Source organism: Euprymna scolopes, chromosome 17, assembly GCF_053919585.1.
Source record: "Euprymna scolopes isolate OS-2025 chromosome 17, ASM5391958v1, whole genome shotgun sequence".
In the NCBI taxonomy this organism is placed as follows: Eukaryota; Metazoa; Mollusca; class Cephalopoda; order Sepiida; family Sepiolidae; genus Euprymna; species Euprymna scolopes.
In genome coordinates this window covers 20,895,259-20,912,329 of record NC_136498.1, presented here as the reverse complement: position 1 = coordinate 20,912,329, position 17,071 = coordinate 20,895,259, and the positions used below count along the sequence as shown (strand labels likewise).

The 17,071-nt window shown below is 32.7% G+C and overlaps 1 pseudogene; it reads left to right on the top strand.

The window, feature by feature from the left end:
• The first annotated feature begins 297 nt into the window (after positions 1-297).
• Positions 298-15,807, top strand: LOC145296634 (histone-lysine N-methyltransferase SETMAR pseudogene; annotated as a pseudogene).
• The last annotated feature ends 1,264 nt before the right edge of the window (positions 15,808-17,071 follow it).

The following is a 17,071-nucleotide window of genomic DNA, read 5'->3' as shown; positions in this document are numbered from 1 at the left end:
AACTCTAACATAATAATATTACCGATGGATATAAATGTGGTTCGCAGAATAAAACGTAATTTAGATTTCAACAGTTTTATTCGATTTAATCTTCATGAAAGAATACTATCCGTCAATAGGTAAAACTTAGCAAAAGTAAATGCGCATATTTTATTTTTTATTCATACCAATCTATCTATCTATCTATCCATCTATCTATCTATCAATCTATCTCTCTCTCTCTATATATATATACATATATATATATTATTTTTCAAAAGCTAGCTATTACAATATTGTTTCTTACTTCGAGTAACAATGGCAGAGCTTGTCAGTTACATGAACAATGTAAGTTGTCTAAAACGGTGTTTTTATGAGTTATTTAATGTAAACATCTATAAGTACGGGACATAGCAAGAACATAATTTTGCAGACTTGTTAGTCGAAATACGAACAAATACTGTAATTGATTCCCTTTAAAAAGTAATAAATCGGTAATTGAGTAAACCTGATATTTGGAACTTAACATTTGGAACATAATACATTATATATGCTATGAAACCAATAAAAAAGCCAAAAGCCATTCATTATGCCTGGACTTTTTTCTAAACTTATATAAAAATATTTATACTACTAGCGGGGGTAGCCGGCGTTGCTCGAGTGTTTGTTTCCGGGACGGGGGGGAGTTTTAAAAAATGTTATGGTAGGTAAGTAGGAAGGATCAAACCCGGAGTCATGCGTAAAAGTAGGAAAATAAAGTGTGAAAAAAAAAACATCTGCAACGTTAACAGTTCGGCCACCAAGAAAAGTCCATTCCAGTTGTTTAGGAAAAAAAAACAAAAAAAAACGACTACGGTAGGTTGGCGCGAACGTGAAAATATAATGTGAATTGTCCAACACGCTAACCACTACGCCAGTGAACACTGCAGCTTAGTTTAGTGATTTTAAATAACTTTACATTAAATAACTACGAAGCCAAACCGGTGTTCTCTTCTCAACTATTCCTTGTGAACGATCCCCAAACGGTGTTAAGTGGTGGAGGGGAATTTATAAGAGAGAAAATATTTTACCACTTCCATTGATCTTAACCGATTTTGGCCGTGACTTCTCAGCAGAAAAAGTATAGAAATCTAAGATTATCGGGGAATTTGAGAAATAATAAGCCTATAACACACCTCAGATATTGTTCTGCCGTTTGTGCATATTATATTTGCATGAAATATCTTGATTTTTAATCCTATTAAGGTCAAAATCATACGGGAAAAATGAGTTCATTTTATTTATATAGAGAAGAGATAAAGAACTTTATTTATAAGAAATGTATTTTAATCCATTACGATTAATATAAACAAACGCAGTACGTTTGAAGTAAATAATTAATACACACACACACACACACACACACACACATATATATATATATATATATATATATATATAGGGCGACGGCATTTCCCGTCGTAACATATGCGTAAATATGATATTTTCATTAATGCAGATGTCGTCTTTGTTATTATAATATATTGGAGGAAATATATAGAAACAATTTAAAAGGTTAAATATAATGACGCGTGCGTCACCACCGAGAATCGAAACCGTAACACCTAACTTGCAATTTATTTTGTCCTTTGCTGTTTAGGACTGGGCTATAAAGACATATTAGCTGCAACGTTAAAAATTAGAAAATAAACTAATAGCTACTACATTATGTATGCATAGTCGTAATGCCGTCGTTGGACCTTCAAATGACAATTTTTTAAAAATTTGTCACACTTTTTATATATATAATATAAAGTTTCTCATAGGTTCAAATACCTTATATATGAATTTTCATATCTGTATACCAAAATCTCTAAGGGGAGTTTGGGAGAAAACATTTTTTAAACAAAAATGTATGCACATATGGAAAGTTTTCTGTTTACTATAAGCTTTTCTCTCTCTCCCCCTCTCTTTCTCTCTATATATATATACATATATATGTATATATATATATATATATATACATACATATATACACACACTCACACACACACATATATATATGTATATATATATATATATATGAAAGAAAAATTTTGTTTTTTTAAAGATTTTGTATTCCTGCACGTCAACCCATGAAATTAATACGTAAAAATATAAACATCTATATACTTTTGTATCATTTTATATATATATATATATATATATATATATAGATAGATAGCGGGTGTGTTATAAGTTTTTGTTTCGATTCAATCTGATTGCCCCAAGTCATATGGATTTATAATTTTTTTAATATGGCAACTATATAATATATAAAACTCGATGGAAAAATAACTCTATAATAATATATACGAAATCTGCAAGAATTAAACGATGTTTATGTCTACTTTACGACCTGGCTACGCCGGGTGTTTAAATAAACTCTAGTTTAAATAAATATTTTGCAGTTTAAACAAAAAGCTACAATAATATCAGGGTGTCTCCATTTACGCTTATAATTAACAGAATGCCCTCATCAATATATTTCATATGAAAGAGTTCCTGTGGAATTTTCACATATTGCACTAGTAAATTATATAATAATATACTTATTGTGTGTGTTCTTATAAATTAGACATATTAGTTTGTTTCTCGAAACTCTGCTTATTTTATGTTCAAACGGAAAAATAATATGTTTGAATTTTCATTTTAGTGCATATTTTTGTCTTTTTTTCTGTTTTGTATTTTGAAATAAAAAATATCTTTTTGCTTGTTGTTTAATCTGTGTTTAAATTTATTTTATGTTTATTCATACGAAATTTTGGGAAAAATGTATTTTAGTTTCTGTAAAAATAATGAAAAATCTTTTTTTAATTCCTTTCCCTCATGTTTAAGAACTAAAATACGTTTGTTTATGTTTTTATGCATCTGTACGCAAATAGATCTTTTTATCTTTTATCTTTTTATATATCATAAAGGTGAACGCAATTCATGTACGTTATATTTTGTGACAAAATCATTGTCTTCTCTTAGAATTTGAATTCATTTTTATGTTTTTTCTCGTTAAAATCTACGTTATAATTAGTAATGAAAACAGTGCAGAAAAGTTAGAATTTAGGTAGGCTAAGGTCATTGTGTTTATTAACTAGGAGGTTGACAGAGATAGAAGTTTATTTCATAACCGGCCCATGTTTTCTTAAATACTTTCTAGTAGCACAACTGTAAGAGATAATGCAATTTTGTAATAAGCAGTTCCGTATATATCCGTATAATTGAATTAATTATTTTGGCAAAATTTAATTTCATAATCGCGCTTGTTGTAACAAAAAATGATTACTCAGGTTAAATATGTTGAGGATTAGTATCTTTGCTGTATCTGTTGCTTGAAAACTTGGTAGAAAAGTACCAGTCAAGAATCCGTATTTGATAACCAGCCCGACAGGGGCAAGGCCAGGAACTGGCCGAGTTCATGTCGGACTGAGATACACCGTCTGAGTATCAACCAGGAGGTCCACCCTTCCAGGTCTTGCTACACAGCTTCCGGATGGGGTAAGTTTATTGCTTGCTGACCGAGGCGCCCTGACCGAGTAATGCTGTGGATATGCTCAGACAATTTTTGTTAAGCAAGAGTGCTCCTCCTTAAGGGGAGCTTGCTGGACACCTCACTTTCTTGATCTTGTGTCACATAATGCTGTTGTGGGAAGTATTTAAATGTCTACTCCTAGATTTATTTTTTAGAAAACCTTACAGTTTTGTAGAGTAACAAATCCTATAATAACAGGCTTGTATATTTTTTATGTGCGCTTAACATAACATTTTGCTTGTTGAATCTCTGTTTACTTTATGTTCAACCGGAAACAAAATCTGTTTCATTTCTTTGTGTATATTTCTGGTTAGTACGATTTTTCCGTATTTAAAAAAAAGGAAACCACATTCTGTATTTTTATGCAGATTTCAATTTTGTCTTTTTAAAGAGATATATGCTTTCAATCTTTATGGCATTATATCTAATATATAAGACGCTATATGACTGTTTGTCTGTCTCCATATTTTCAAACTCTATCGCATCTAAAACAGAAAGTCGCAGAGCGGTGCTAGAAGCCTTAAATGATTGGATTTTTTTACTGCTCGTTCTATTATGGGTCTTTAGTGGGTTAAAATAGTTTAAAAGTCATCAAAAATGGATCCGAATTGAAAAAAAAATCTCTACACATTTTGCACATTCATCTTAGTTTATTTTTAATTTTTTATTTCTAATCAGTTCATATGTGTGTCACATTAGTGTAGTGGTGACGTTGCCAGCTTTAAATGCTACGGTTTTGCTTTCGGTTTCGATTCTAGCCGATGACATCCAAATATTTTTTTAAATTTTGAAATCACAATTCTGTTATAATTTATACGAAATCTGGACGATTTAAAATATATTTAAGCGTATTTTACGCCCGGCCAAAGCCGGGTACTCCAGGCTAGTCTAATATATGAAATGCTATACGTCTGTCTGTTTCCATATTTTGAAACTCTATCTCCTCCGAAACTAAAAGTAACCGAGCGACGCTAAAGGCCTCGAATGATTGGATTTTTATGGACCGTTCTTTTATTGATCTTTAGCCAGTTTAAATAGGTTTTAAGTTGTCAAAATTGAAAAAAAAATCGTCATACATTTTGTACATTTATCGTAGTTTATTTTAATGTTTAATATTTATTTTTTTTTTATTTTAACCAGTTCACGTTGTGACTGTGCTAACACCACAAACCGATGGCAGCCGAAATATTTTTTTTTTTACACTTTAAATCACAACTCTATAATAATATATATAATATATACGGAATCTCAAGAAATTAAACTTTCATATTTAAGCAAACCTACTTCCACCCTGCTACTAAAGTAGATTTTGCTTCATAACAGAACTATATTTTCTTTTACATCTTGTGGTTTGTTATGTGTTTAAACAATAGAGATACTTTCGTCTCTTGATTGAATTCTGTTCAAGACCACCAGCAATTATTTTTTGATTATTTCGTCTTCGCGTATGGTAGATTTTCGTATGTTTAAAAGTATCAGCCATTTCCTTTCTCTAGATTATAAAGACTTTTCGTACACACACCGACAAGGCGACTTTTCGTTTCGTCTTTATTATGTCATTCATATATATATATATATATATATATATATATATATATATATATATATATATATATATATATATATGTCCGTGCGCTAGAATGTTTTTATCTGAAATTGTTCGCAATTACGCAGAATGTAGAAATTATGCATAATATAATTCTGCGTAATAGCGAAACGAAACCAAACATCCAATAGTAATGAATGCGAAATTAATTAACGCTTGCGTTTTGAAGAAATATGCTAATTAGTTAACTTTATGTTGTCGCTTGCATATCTGTAACTCAGTGCATTATCAAGTTTGATTTAATACTTTTTATATAATATCAATGTCAGAGCGAGACAATAATATATCAATTTCACACGTTGTCTGCTATTAATTCGTTTCAAAATGAAGTCATATGTCAAAAGAAAAAAACTGAGACATTTGCGTGGGATTATTATGTTTTTCTAAAGAGTTATTGTATGTAAACACAAATATTGCGCCGGCTTGACATGATCTTTAAAAAAATGTTTACAAAATTACTTATATTAAACATAATAAACCTGTCATGCGAACCATTCACGCATGCGCATTCGTTGAACAGTTAGCAAACAAATAAAAATGCGAGGACCCGCCCACGTATAAATGTATTAATTTTGACTCCTTAGCAGCCCATTTTCTTAAGGAAAACCGATAAAAAGTGTTTTCATATCTGATTACCATATATAACAATTTTCAAGTTTAGATAAAAAATCCGTTTAGGTTGGGAATTGTCCTCTCACACACACGTTCTCACTTTTATAGATATATGTTTTTTTTTTATAGATATAGTGTTTATTTAGCTTTTGGATGACAAAACAATCTAAATAATTTCTTTATGTCCATACCTTATTGCTTACTGTTCTTGTGCGAGGACGGGGTATCGTGTAGATATCTTGATTCTAATAGCTGTCGACGGTAACCCATGATTAGTTTTTGGGAAGTATATATTTACATATCTCTCGAGTAATTCACTTTATATCGAGACAAAATGTCTGACGCTAAGCTTCAAGAATAAAAAAAATAAACAGTTTCCTCTATGCATCTATGTGTATTATATTGCTTGTTCAGAAGGAAATCGAAGAACATTTATGCATAGAAAATAATGGCAAACATTTATTTTTAAGTTGTGATGGGTGGATAAAGTAAGTTTCGGATAATTTGTAATGTGCAATATTGGTTTGTGTGAGTTGAAATCTGGAAATTCTTTCTACATGAGAATTCTGTCTTTTTTGTTTTAATTTTCTTATAACTTTGTGTTTCCTGTGGATGGGGCTTCTACTGGATGCCAAATATTCTCGTATTAGTTTAGTTACTCCAACCAAGAGATCGTTTTAAGATTCTAACCGTATCTTTAAGTGCTATTGTTGTATTTCTTTTGCACTTGGTTAACTGAGTATATTCGTCAGATAGTTTTTGAAATTATTCTACATTATCCGGGTTGCCCCTATAACGACACGTATGATACCTTCTTAAGATTCCAGTTTCTTTTCATATCGTACATAAGTCCTTAGGGTTTTGTTATTTTTCCCTCTCTGCTCTGTTAAGGCCAGAATCACTAGGGGCTCTTACTTCAACTAGGATTGCAACATTAACCTTCTTGCCCCATAACACTAATAATAGCTCCATTTTCTAGGTATGTAGCGGTAGGAATTTCGCAGTCATAGTGGATAGTGTATGACTTATTTCCAACTCTCCTTTCTAGATGTTCCCAATTTTGCTATTACATAGGATATTCAGATCTTTACAGATTTACCAGTGACGATAATTCTATATACAGAGCCAATCTAAACTGATTTATTTCAGCATATCGCCAACCCAACTCAATATTACCGCGAGTTTCCGATATGTCGTCTACACAACTTCCTGTAGCACCACCTCTTATCACTAACGTTATATAGCAAAAAAATATTTCTTACTGTTTAATGCAAGCACTAGCAACCTTCCCCCTCATCTACGCGATTTCAATGCGTTGCTAGATGGTATCCTCTGAGCACAAATGTAGCACATCTACCTTACTAGAAACATGTATATGTAATATGACTTTACCAAAACATTGCATCAAATTCATCCCGCTGACGGATATTAAATGCAGGGCCATTTAACTTCCTGGTTTTCAACTGAGAGTGGCGATTAGATTTATGAATACTTTACTACTAAATATAGCTAGTCTGTTTTGTGTAAAAAAAAACTACACAAACACACACATATATAGTCATCCACATACAGTACTGTTCGATGTTTCACAGCTCATTAGTGCGGCTAGACAGGCAACTGTCTCAAGCAAGGATCGAAACCCGATCGCCCAAATGACAGTCACGGCTTCTCACCATTACGCTATACAGCTGCTGTTGTGTGGGAAATGAATAAACGCAAAGAGCGTCGCTTAATACGCTAATGGCAATTTGTATATCACTTCCCGAAATGCTTAACCCAAGATAGTGGCTTTCTTTTATATATATATATATATATATATATATATATATATATATATATATATATATAAATAAGAAAGCCACTGTCTAAAACGCTATTGATATGAAATTGAAATTCTAAATTCAATAATTATAAAGACCAAAGCAAGTTCAAAATTTTTGTAATAAATAAACATATTTAGTTATTAAAATTAAATTCTATATATCGATTCATAACAGAAATTCTATCAGGAAAATGCAGTCTTTTCTTTTTTGATCTTTTTCTTTTTTTACGTATCATTATGGTGGTGGTGGTGGCGCCTAGCACATTACCTTCTGATGTTGTCGAAATGTAGAATTCAAATGTCAGATTCAGTGGAAACACCGGTCCTGCATGTACAGGGTGACCCCAAAAAACGGGCCCCAACTATAATGAGGTCTCGTTCCTTAGTGTTTTGTCCGAATGAAATGAAATTTTGGTTATAACTAATTTATTATATTTGAAACATCACATCAAAACACTAGGGTCTTTGGCCTTTTTTCCTCCTATCTACAGCATATGTTCTAGATGTCCTCCATTTAGCTTTTGTTTGTTTTGGGTTACCGTTTATTTAAGTAAAAAAAAAAGCTACCGTTTAAAGCACTGTTTATATAGAATGAAAATTTCAAATTTAACGGTTTTAAAGACCAAAATGGTACGTAAAAAGAAGAAAAAGACAAAAACAATATATATATATATATATATATATGTATATATATATATATATATATATATATATAAACTTGTTTTTTTATGAAGTTTGTTATGAATCAAAATATTGAATTTAATTTTAATACATGAATATAGTTATTTATTACAAAAAGTCTGCATTAGTTTTGGTCAATAAAATCATTTAATATTTGATAATATATATCTATATCTATATCTATCTATCTATCTATCTATCTATCTATCTATATATATATATATATATATATATATATATATGCTATCAAAGAGTAAATCTTTAACTAAGCTAGTTTGTCGAAAAGAACCCAGTTTCCACCGCAAGTCGAAACCAGGTCAAGAAACGGAACATTCTTGTGACACAAAAGAAGGGAAGATGACACATAATAACGGCGTTTCTTTTTGATGTAGTTCAAATCGTGAGGCACCCATTAATCGAGTTTATTTTTGTTTTTCCAATCCCTCTCAAGGGTTTGAAAATCATCATATACTTAACGTCTAATTCAGAAGCAAGTTCAGCTGTGCGTGGATTTGCTTCGCATAAAGCTGTTGATCGACCGTTGTGAACATCCGATAGCCGACCACTACGCTCATCATTTCGTCGCCGCTAGGAAATTTCTTACACCCACTATTGTACTGTGCGTTCACTAGTAGTACTTGGGCCAAACACTCCGTTGATATTGCGAACTGTTTTTGCACCTTTTCGACCTCGCTTGAATTGAAATGAGACAATTGTGTGAATTTACTTTTCTTCCATCTTGAATTCAACGTTGTAACACGCAGACAATCACCAGTTGAACAATCACATTAACTTAAGAACAATGATTTTTTCCGAGTTTCAGTTGCTATTTCCGAACACAGCAAACAACTTTCTTAGTGTCGCTTTCGATACAGATCCTATAATTACTATTCCGAATATGTTTCCCCCTACACAATAATAATTTGTCACAGTAATCATTCAGTATACACAAACATAAAACCAGATTCCAAATTATTCACACAAAATATATTATAACTAATACATTTGTTGTAATTGCTAATAGTTTTAAAATTTTGTTTAAAATTACTATTAATAAATCTTTTATTGATTTTTATTATCATTATTTTTTTATTAAAGCTGCTACTGGGGAAAGCGAACACTAATGTTTTTACATGTTCTCTACTTTCACCTAACAATTTAAATTATATCCTATCTTCATTATTATTTTTACTACAAGAATCTAAAGCGATTCTATTTTTTGAAAGATATTTAGTTCGATGCTTTCATCGAACTCTTTTATAAAAAGATATCCCAACCTTCTTCTTTACTCTCTTCTTCTCCACTTCCTTTTTCTTCTTCTTTTCATTATAATTTCTATTATTATTATTATTATTATTATTATTATTATTATTATTATTATTATTATTATTATTATTATTATTACTGTTATTATTGTTATTTTTTAATTTTATTTTGTAAAAATTTGGACATTGCCTAAGTATTATTATTATTATTATTATTATTATTATTATTATTATTATTATTATTATTATTATTATTTTTATCATTATTATTGCTAATATTATTATTACTATTATTATTTTTATTATTACTATTATTATTACTATTATTATTATTTTTATTATTATTATTACTATTATTATTACTATTATTTTTTATTATTATTATTATTATTATTTTTATTATTATTACTATTATTATTACTATTATCATTATTATTATTCGGTAGAAATAAAAAGGAAATAGAGAGACTGGTAGAACTTGTGGGGACATACTCAGAAGACATTGGAATAGAGTTTGGGATTAGTAAATGTGTGGTGCTGGTGATGAAAAGAGGAGTAAAGGTTCATTCGAATGGAATAGTGATGCCGAATGGAGAAATCATGAAAGAAATAGAAGATACAGGATATAAGTATTTAGGAGTGCTGGAGGGTGTAGGCATCTTGAACAGAGAAATGAAATAAAAAGCCAGGAAGAAGTATCTTAGAAGAGTGAAACTAATTGCAAAGTCGAAACTGTATGGAGGAAATCTAATGGAGGAGTAAATGCATGGGCAGTCAGTGTTTTGAGATACAGTGCGGGAATTTTAGAATTGTCTGACAAGGATTTGCATGCCATGGATATCAAAACAAGAAATGTTTTAGAAATGTTTGGTGTATTTCACATTCGAAGTAGCGTAGCAAGGCTGTATCAAAAGAGGAAAGATGGTGGGAGAGGATTGAAAAGTGTAAAAGATTGTGTTAGAACCGAGGAGATGTCGTTGAAGGAGCCTATGGTTAGAAGTGGGGAGTGTATGCTTAAGGTTGTAGCCAATGAAGTGGAGGTATGTGAGACCAAGGCTGATTATGTGAAACGTATGGATAGAGAAAGGGCAGAGGAACTGGCTTGGAAGAAAATGCATGGAAGTTCTTCCAGGATATAGCAGAAGTGGCTGAAAAAAGATCATGGCAATGGCTTAGATCTGTGTATCTGGCTAAGAGTACTGAAGCTTTTGTTTGTGCAGCACAAGAGCAGACATTAGGAACACGATTGTTAAAAAAGTGGTTCTAGGATTTGTGGTAAGACCTCAGAGTCAATTGTGCACCTTGCAGCAGGGTGTAGTGGACTGGCCCAGAGAGAGTACCGCAAAAGACACGATCGCATGGGACTCCATATATATTGGGAGGTGTGTAAGAGAGTTGGGGTGAAGTGTGCTGGAAAGTGGCTTAAGGAGGTGCCTGATGAAGTGAGAGCAAGTACGGATGGCAAGGTAGAGGTATGGTGGGACAAAAGTGTCATAACGACCAAGCAATTGGAACATAATCGTCCGGATTTGGTCGTCATTAACAAGGTCTCAAAAAACTGGCAGATTGTAGACTTCTCAGTATCCTGGGACAAGAATATGAGAGAGAAGGAGAATGAAAAGTGGAGCAATTATGCTCCATTGGCCTTGGAGATAAGGTGTATACACGGGGTTAAATCACAAATAATCCCAGTTGTAGTTGGTACACTAGGAGTAGTATCAAGTCGTCTGGAAGGACAATTGAAAAAACTACAAATCCCCGATATTTTAGGCGGACTTCAAACCTCTGCAATTATAGGTACCACCAACATCCTTAGGAAAACCCTTGATTTTGAAGCTCCTGGTTTGAAGCCGGGATTAAGGGAAATCCTCTGGAAATGAATCCCATCCCTTTCCAGAGAGACGTTCATAAGCGAAATCAGAATTATTATTATTATTATTATTATTATTATTATTATTATTATTATTGTTATTATTATTACTATTATTATTACTACTACTAATATTATTATTATTATTACTATTACTACTATTATTATTATTACTATGATCATTATCATTATTAATATTATTATTATTATTATTACTACTACTACTATTAATGTTATTACTATTACTACTATTACTATTATCATTATCATTATTAATACTATTATTATTATTACTATTATTATTACTATTACTACTATTACTATTAATATTATTACTATTATCATTATCAATATCAATAATAATATTATTAATGGTATTATTATTTGTATTATTATTATTATTATTATTATTATTATTATGCTGCTGCTGCTGCTGCGCCTGCTGCTGCTGCTGATGCCCTTACTAATCCGAACTCGCTATTTCAGTTTAAAATCGCGGGCAGTCAGATTTTATTTGTTAACACAAATGTTTTCCGTTGCTTTAAATATTTCTCAATAAAGAATGGTTCTTTTACTTTAAAATTAAAAAAAAAACATATCTCATATATACTTTTGACAGAAAAAAAAAGTTTTAAATGTGTTTATATGAAATAGAGACACTGATATTTATGATTATTACCTTGAATATTATATTTTAATTAACGCTAAATTCTTATTTAAAATAAAAAGAAATGCCGTTGGTATAAAACCTAACGCTAAACTTCCTTAAAAAGATGAAGTAAAATCGGAAGCTGAGACAGGTGCATGCGAGTATTATTGTTTTTTTCTTGACAGTTCACTTCTTGTAATTAAAAAAAAATACTCGGGCTGAATCGGAACCAAAATCAAAAGATAGTAAGTCAATTACGATAACCATTAAGCCAGCGTTAGAGGATACTCAACAAGATTTTTCAAAGGTAATTATTCTTACCATAAGTAATTTTTCATGTAAACGAGGCACGCATGCGCATTCATGGCACAGTTATAAAACAGATAAATTCTCAATGATCCGAACGCAATAATTTTTAGATGTATACCCATTAGCAGCCTGTTTAAATGGGTGAAGACCGATTAAAAAATCTTTCACAAGTCCGAATACCTTATATACACAAATTCCAAGTCTGTAGATAAAAAATCTTTGAGTACATATGTTGAGAATTGTCATCACACACACGCATTCTCGCTTATATATGTGCGTGTGTGCGTGTATGGGTTTTGCACGCGCGCGCGTGCCCGTGTGTGTGATATTAATTGCGTCAGCACTTTGATATGTAGCATTGTCGCCGAATCGATTATTAGCATACATGTCTTATTTCTTTATCTTTGAAATACTTCGTCTTATATTCTTCGTCTTTTGCTTGTAATGAGTTCAAAGGATTAAAGTTTTAGACAAGCATTAAACAATTCAAAATGTAATTTGGCTTTTACTTTATTTTATTTTTTATTTTAACAATCACTATTACACATAAGATCGGAGTGAGATAGAAGAAAAATCTGAAAATTAATGACTTCCTTATCATTAAATGATTTCAAGTCATACAGAAATTCAGGTAATCTATCAGACTTTGACGTGTATATTATTAAAATATTTTACATTTAATCCAAATAAATTTTCGATACAATAATAAAGAAAATCAAATCATAAAAATATAGATAATCAAAATTAACGCAAAGGGATACCAATGTATCAATACATACACGGATGTACACATAGTATTTTTATCATTATTTTTTTAGGGTACTAAACTATATAATAGCTGTTGAAAAAAGAAGGATTGTTGGTTGGTTGTTTTTGTTTTACGGCATATCAACCCTTTTTAGGTCATTTAATGCCGATCCAGTGATTTTGAAGAAAACATTTTTAATAGAATATTTGGGTTTTTTTTTTCAAAAATGTTTCTATTTAACCCATAGTTTGGACCCTAACTGGTACTACCACTCTGGGTCAGAATGGACCTGGGAACAATGGCAATTAAGAGGTGGTTCCACACTCCCCAAAGCCCACAAGCTGGGGCCTCACCATCGGATATAGTTTAAGGTCATATCCAGGACCTTAAAGAAGGACTGAGTTATTTTTTGTATCCATGGTCAAAAGAAAGACGGAAGGAAAAATTTAATGGAGGGTGAAAAAAAATAAAATCAAACTATCAAAAAGAAAAACAATGGGGGAACGACTAAAATAAATCCATCGTTTTGATATTTTTTTATCAATACATATGAATTATTATCACGTACATACATAAGTCTATCATCAGTGTACAAATGTTATAATAACAGATTCACAGTCATATTAGACTCTGCATCCTGATATTCAACTGCTTGACCGATAAAAATTATGACTGGAAATGTAAATAGAATTTAATTTTTATATATAGTTGGCATGGATACTCGGTGTTGCCTGGGACCACATGAAATTCAGTTCGTACGCAACTGCTATACTAACCATATTGAACACATTTTAATTATTGTATGTCAACGTCATCGTGGGTAAGATCGATACCCCCCCAAAAAAAATTTCAATAATAAAAGAACAGATAAAAACACGAACATGTAATCGCTACAAAAAGAAATACGTGACAACTCCCCCCCCCATATATTTCAGCATGAAGAGATACGAAGAGAATAGACTATTTCCCGGACATTGAGCACTTTTTGTTGCTATGCGCTTGAAAAAGTTCCCCCATACAGAAAATAAAAAGAAAAAGTAAATAAATCAAAACAACTTTTCTTTCAATCAAGACAGTAGAGTAGCCGTACTACAAAAAAAAAAAAAAAAAAAAAAAACATGAGTTGCGCTGGCCGGTCTTGAACCCAAAACCCGAAAGAAGGGAAACAGGTAAAAACGTACGGACAACTGCTTTTGCACACGGCCACGAGTGATTAAGACGTGATGATTTTGCAAAATAAGCGTTTTAAACATAGCTTAATTTAATACGCTTGCGTGACTTGCGAAAAAGAGAAAAGTGGTTCAGTTGATGACCACAGAATGAATCTTTTTTCTAATTGTTACATATTATGCATAAGGGGCATTTCCATTTCAGATGGTATCAGGTTTAGCCCAGTCGAATAAGGATGGCAAACATTTGCAGCAGACATACAAACAAACTCAAAAACACACAGACAGCTCACTTTATATAAATAAAGATATAGAGATTAGCAGACAAACATAGAAATTTTGTCAGATTGTGTTCCACAGCAAACGCCTGAACACTGTCTCAGGAAAAACTCGTAAGCTTATTGTTATGTTGGTGCAAAATAATATTGTTTCTTACTTATGTTAATTTATATATAATTTCTGAATTAATTCAATGATATATATTGCTATGTTATATATCATTTCGAAGCGCGTTTTTTCACTCCATCGAGTCGTGTTATTCGTTACCGTTCTAAATCTCTTTATTCATTTTTTGCAGGCTTTTCAACAACGGAACAAAAGTAAAACCCGCACAACTTTCTTGTTCCAGTTCAAACTTGGTCGAAAAGCTGCCGAGGTCGCTCGTGATACCTATGATGCGTTTGACCCAGGAACCACTTACGAACGTGTGGCACCATGGTGGTGCAAGAACTATCGAGATGGTGAAGATGGCCTCGAAGATGGAAGCAGTGGTGGCCAGCCGAATGCGGTAGATAACGAATATTTGAAAGCCTTAATTGAAGCAGATCCTCGCAAAACCATACGAGAAGAACACTCAATAGTCGTTCGCCATTTAAAGCAAATCCTTCCCTAAGTCAAAAATGTTGGATAAATGGGTGACGAAGGAATTGGACGATATCGTCGTTTTGCGATGTCTTCTACGCTCCTTCTGCACAACATAAGCAACCCATTTCCCGAGCGGATTGTAACGTTATGGATACTCTACGACAACCAGCGACGTTCAGCACAGTGGTTAGATGTCGGAGAAAATCCACGACATTTCCCGAAGGCGAAATTGAACCCCCAAAAAGTTATGCTGACTGTTTGGTAATCTGCAGCCGCTTTAATCCATCACAGTTTCATGAATCCGGGCTAGATTATCACGGCGTAGAAGTACTGCTGACAAAGTGACAGAATGTACCAGAAGCTCCAACGTATGTGCCCGAAATTGATCCATGTGAAGTGGCCAATTCTCCTTCATGACAATGCTCACACGCGTGTTACACAGCTGAGCTGAACGAATTGGGTTACGAGACTCTGCCCCATCCTCCATATTCATCGGACCTCTCGCCCACCGATTATCACTTTTTAAAGCATCTCGACAACTTCCTGCGCGAAAAATGTATCAAAAGCCGAGATGATGCCTTCAATGACTTCCTCGCTTCCAAAACCCAGATTTCTATGCTCATGGGACTATTAAACTTGTTTCCCGTTGGCAAAAATGTGTCGATTCCAATGGTGCTTATTTCGATTAATAAAGTTTATTTTGAAAAGAGTTATGATCTTTTGAAGTTGAATGTCAAAAAGCGATGTTATTTTTTGCATCGACCTCATAAACCTACCTTTAAAATGCGCAATGCTAGTTGAAGGAGGCTTATGATAATATAATTATAAATAAACTATACATATAGTTTACCCTGTATTTAAAAATTCAAGCGGTCGATCAGATCCCTCTAAATACAGACTAATGCGTCGTTTGTAAGGTACTAGAATATGTGTTAAATAGGGAAATGGTCAACTACCAAAGCAAAATAACCTTAGTAACATGCAATATTGTTTCCGTCGTGCCAGATCTACGGCTAATGTGCTAATAGTAATATCTAGCAGGATTAGCGAATTTCTTGGCAGGGACTTGATATCAAAAGTTTTAGTTGGATATTGCATAAAAGTCTACTACGCAAGACCTCTCGCTACGGAATAGCTTAGAAATGTCTTCTCAATTATTAAATAATATCTCACTGATAGGTTTATAAGTAATGGTTTATAAGCATGTTGATGCTGGCGTCCCTCAGAATTCCATTCTTAGGCCAAAATCTCCCCCCAATCCTCATCAACGAACTCCTGAATCACATTCTTTGATCATTAGTAGACATTTATACAGACGATATCACCATATATGGTAACACGTCAAAGGTTGGAAATGACCAATATCTCTTTGATACTCTCTTCTCTTATAGGATAACTTTACCGCCCCAGAAGATATCTAGCTTCCTGTGCAATCCTCTCCCAGTATAAGAGCGAAGTACACCATAAGATAAAATACTGTTACTACATTTGTTCAGGAGGTGTTCGGACACCATATCTTTCTTTGACCACGTTCAAAACCAACTTCCTAACGTAGTAGGTGATCCTTTTTTTCTTCTCTTCAACCTCTGTTCCACGGAAGTGACGTTGCGAACTTTTCACTGTTCTGTCATTATGTTCATGGCAAGTGCTCAACTGAGCTCCAATGTGCCGTTCTCTCTTGCCAATATTTTACCAAAATACACTCGTCTAACCAAAACCACTATCATTCATTTCCACACTCTCTATCGGAGCCATGAACAAAGTTTTTTCTTTCTAAGTGGCAATATGCTCTATAAGGGGTGAACATAAGTAAAAAAAAACTGTAGGGAGGAAATCATATTGGAATGATATTGTCTAGCGAACAGCCAGTGAGAGAAAGAAAGGGTTGTCAACCCACCGTATCAAGCATTTGTCCCGCAACGTCATATCAACCCTGCCATCATATAAGCGGCT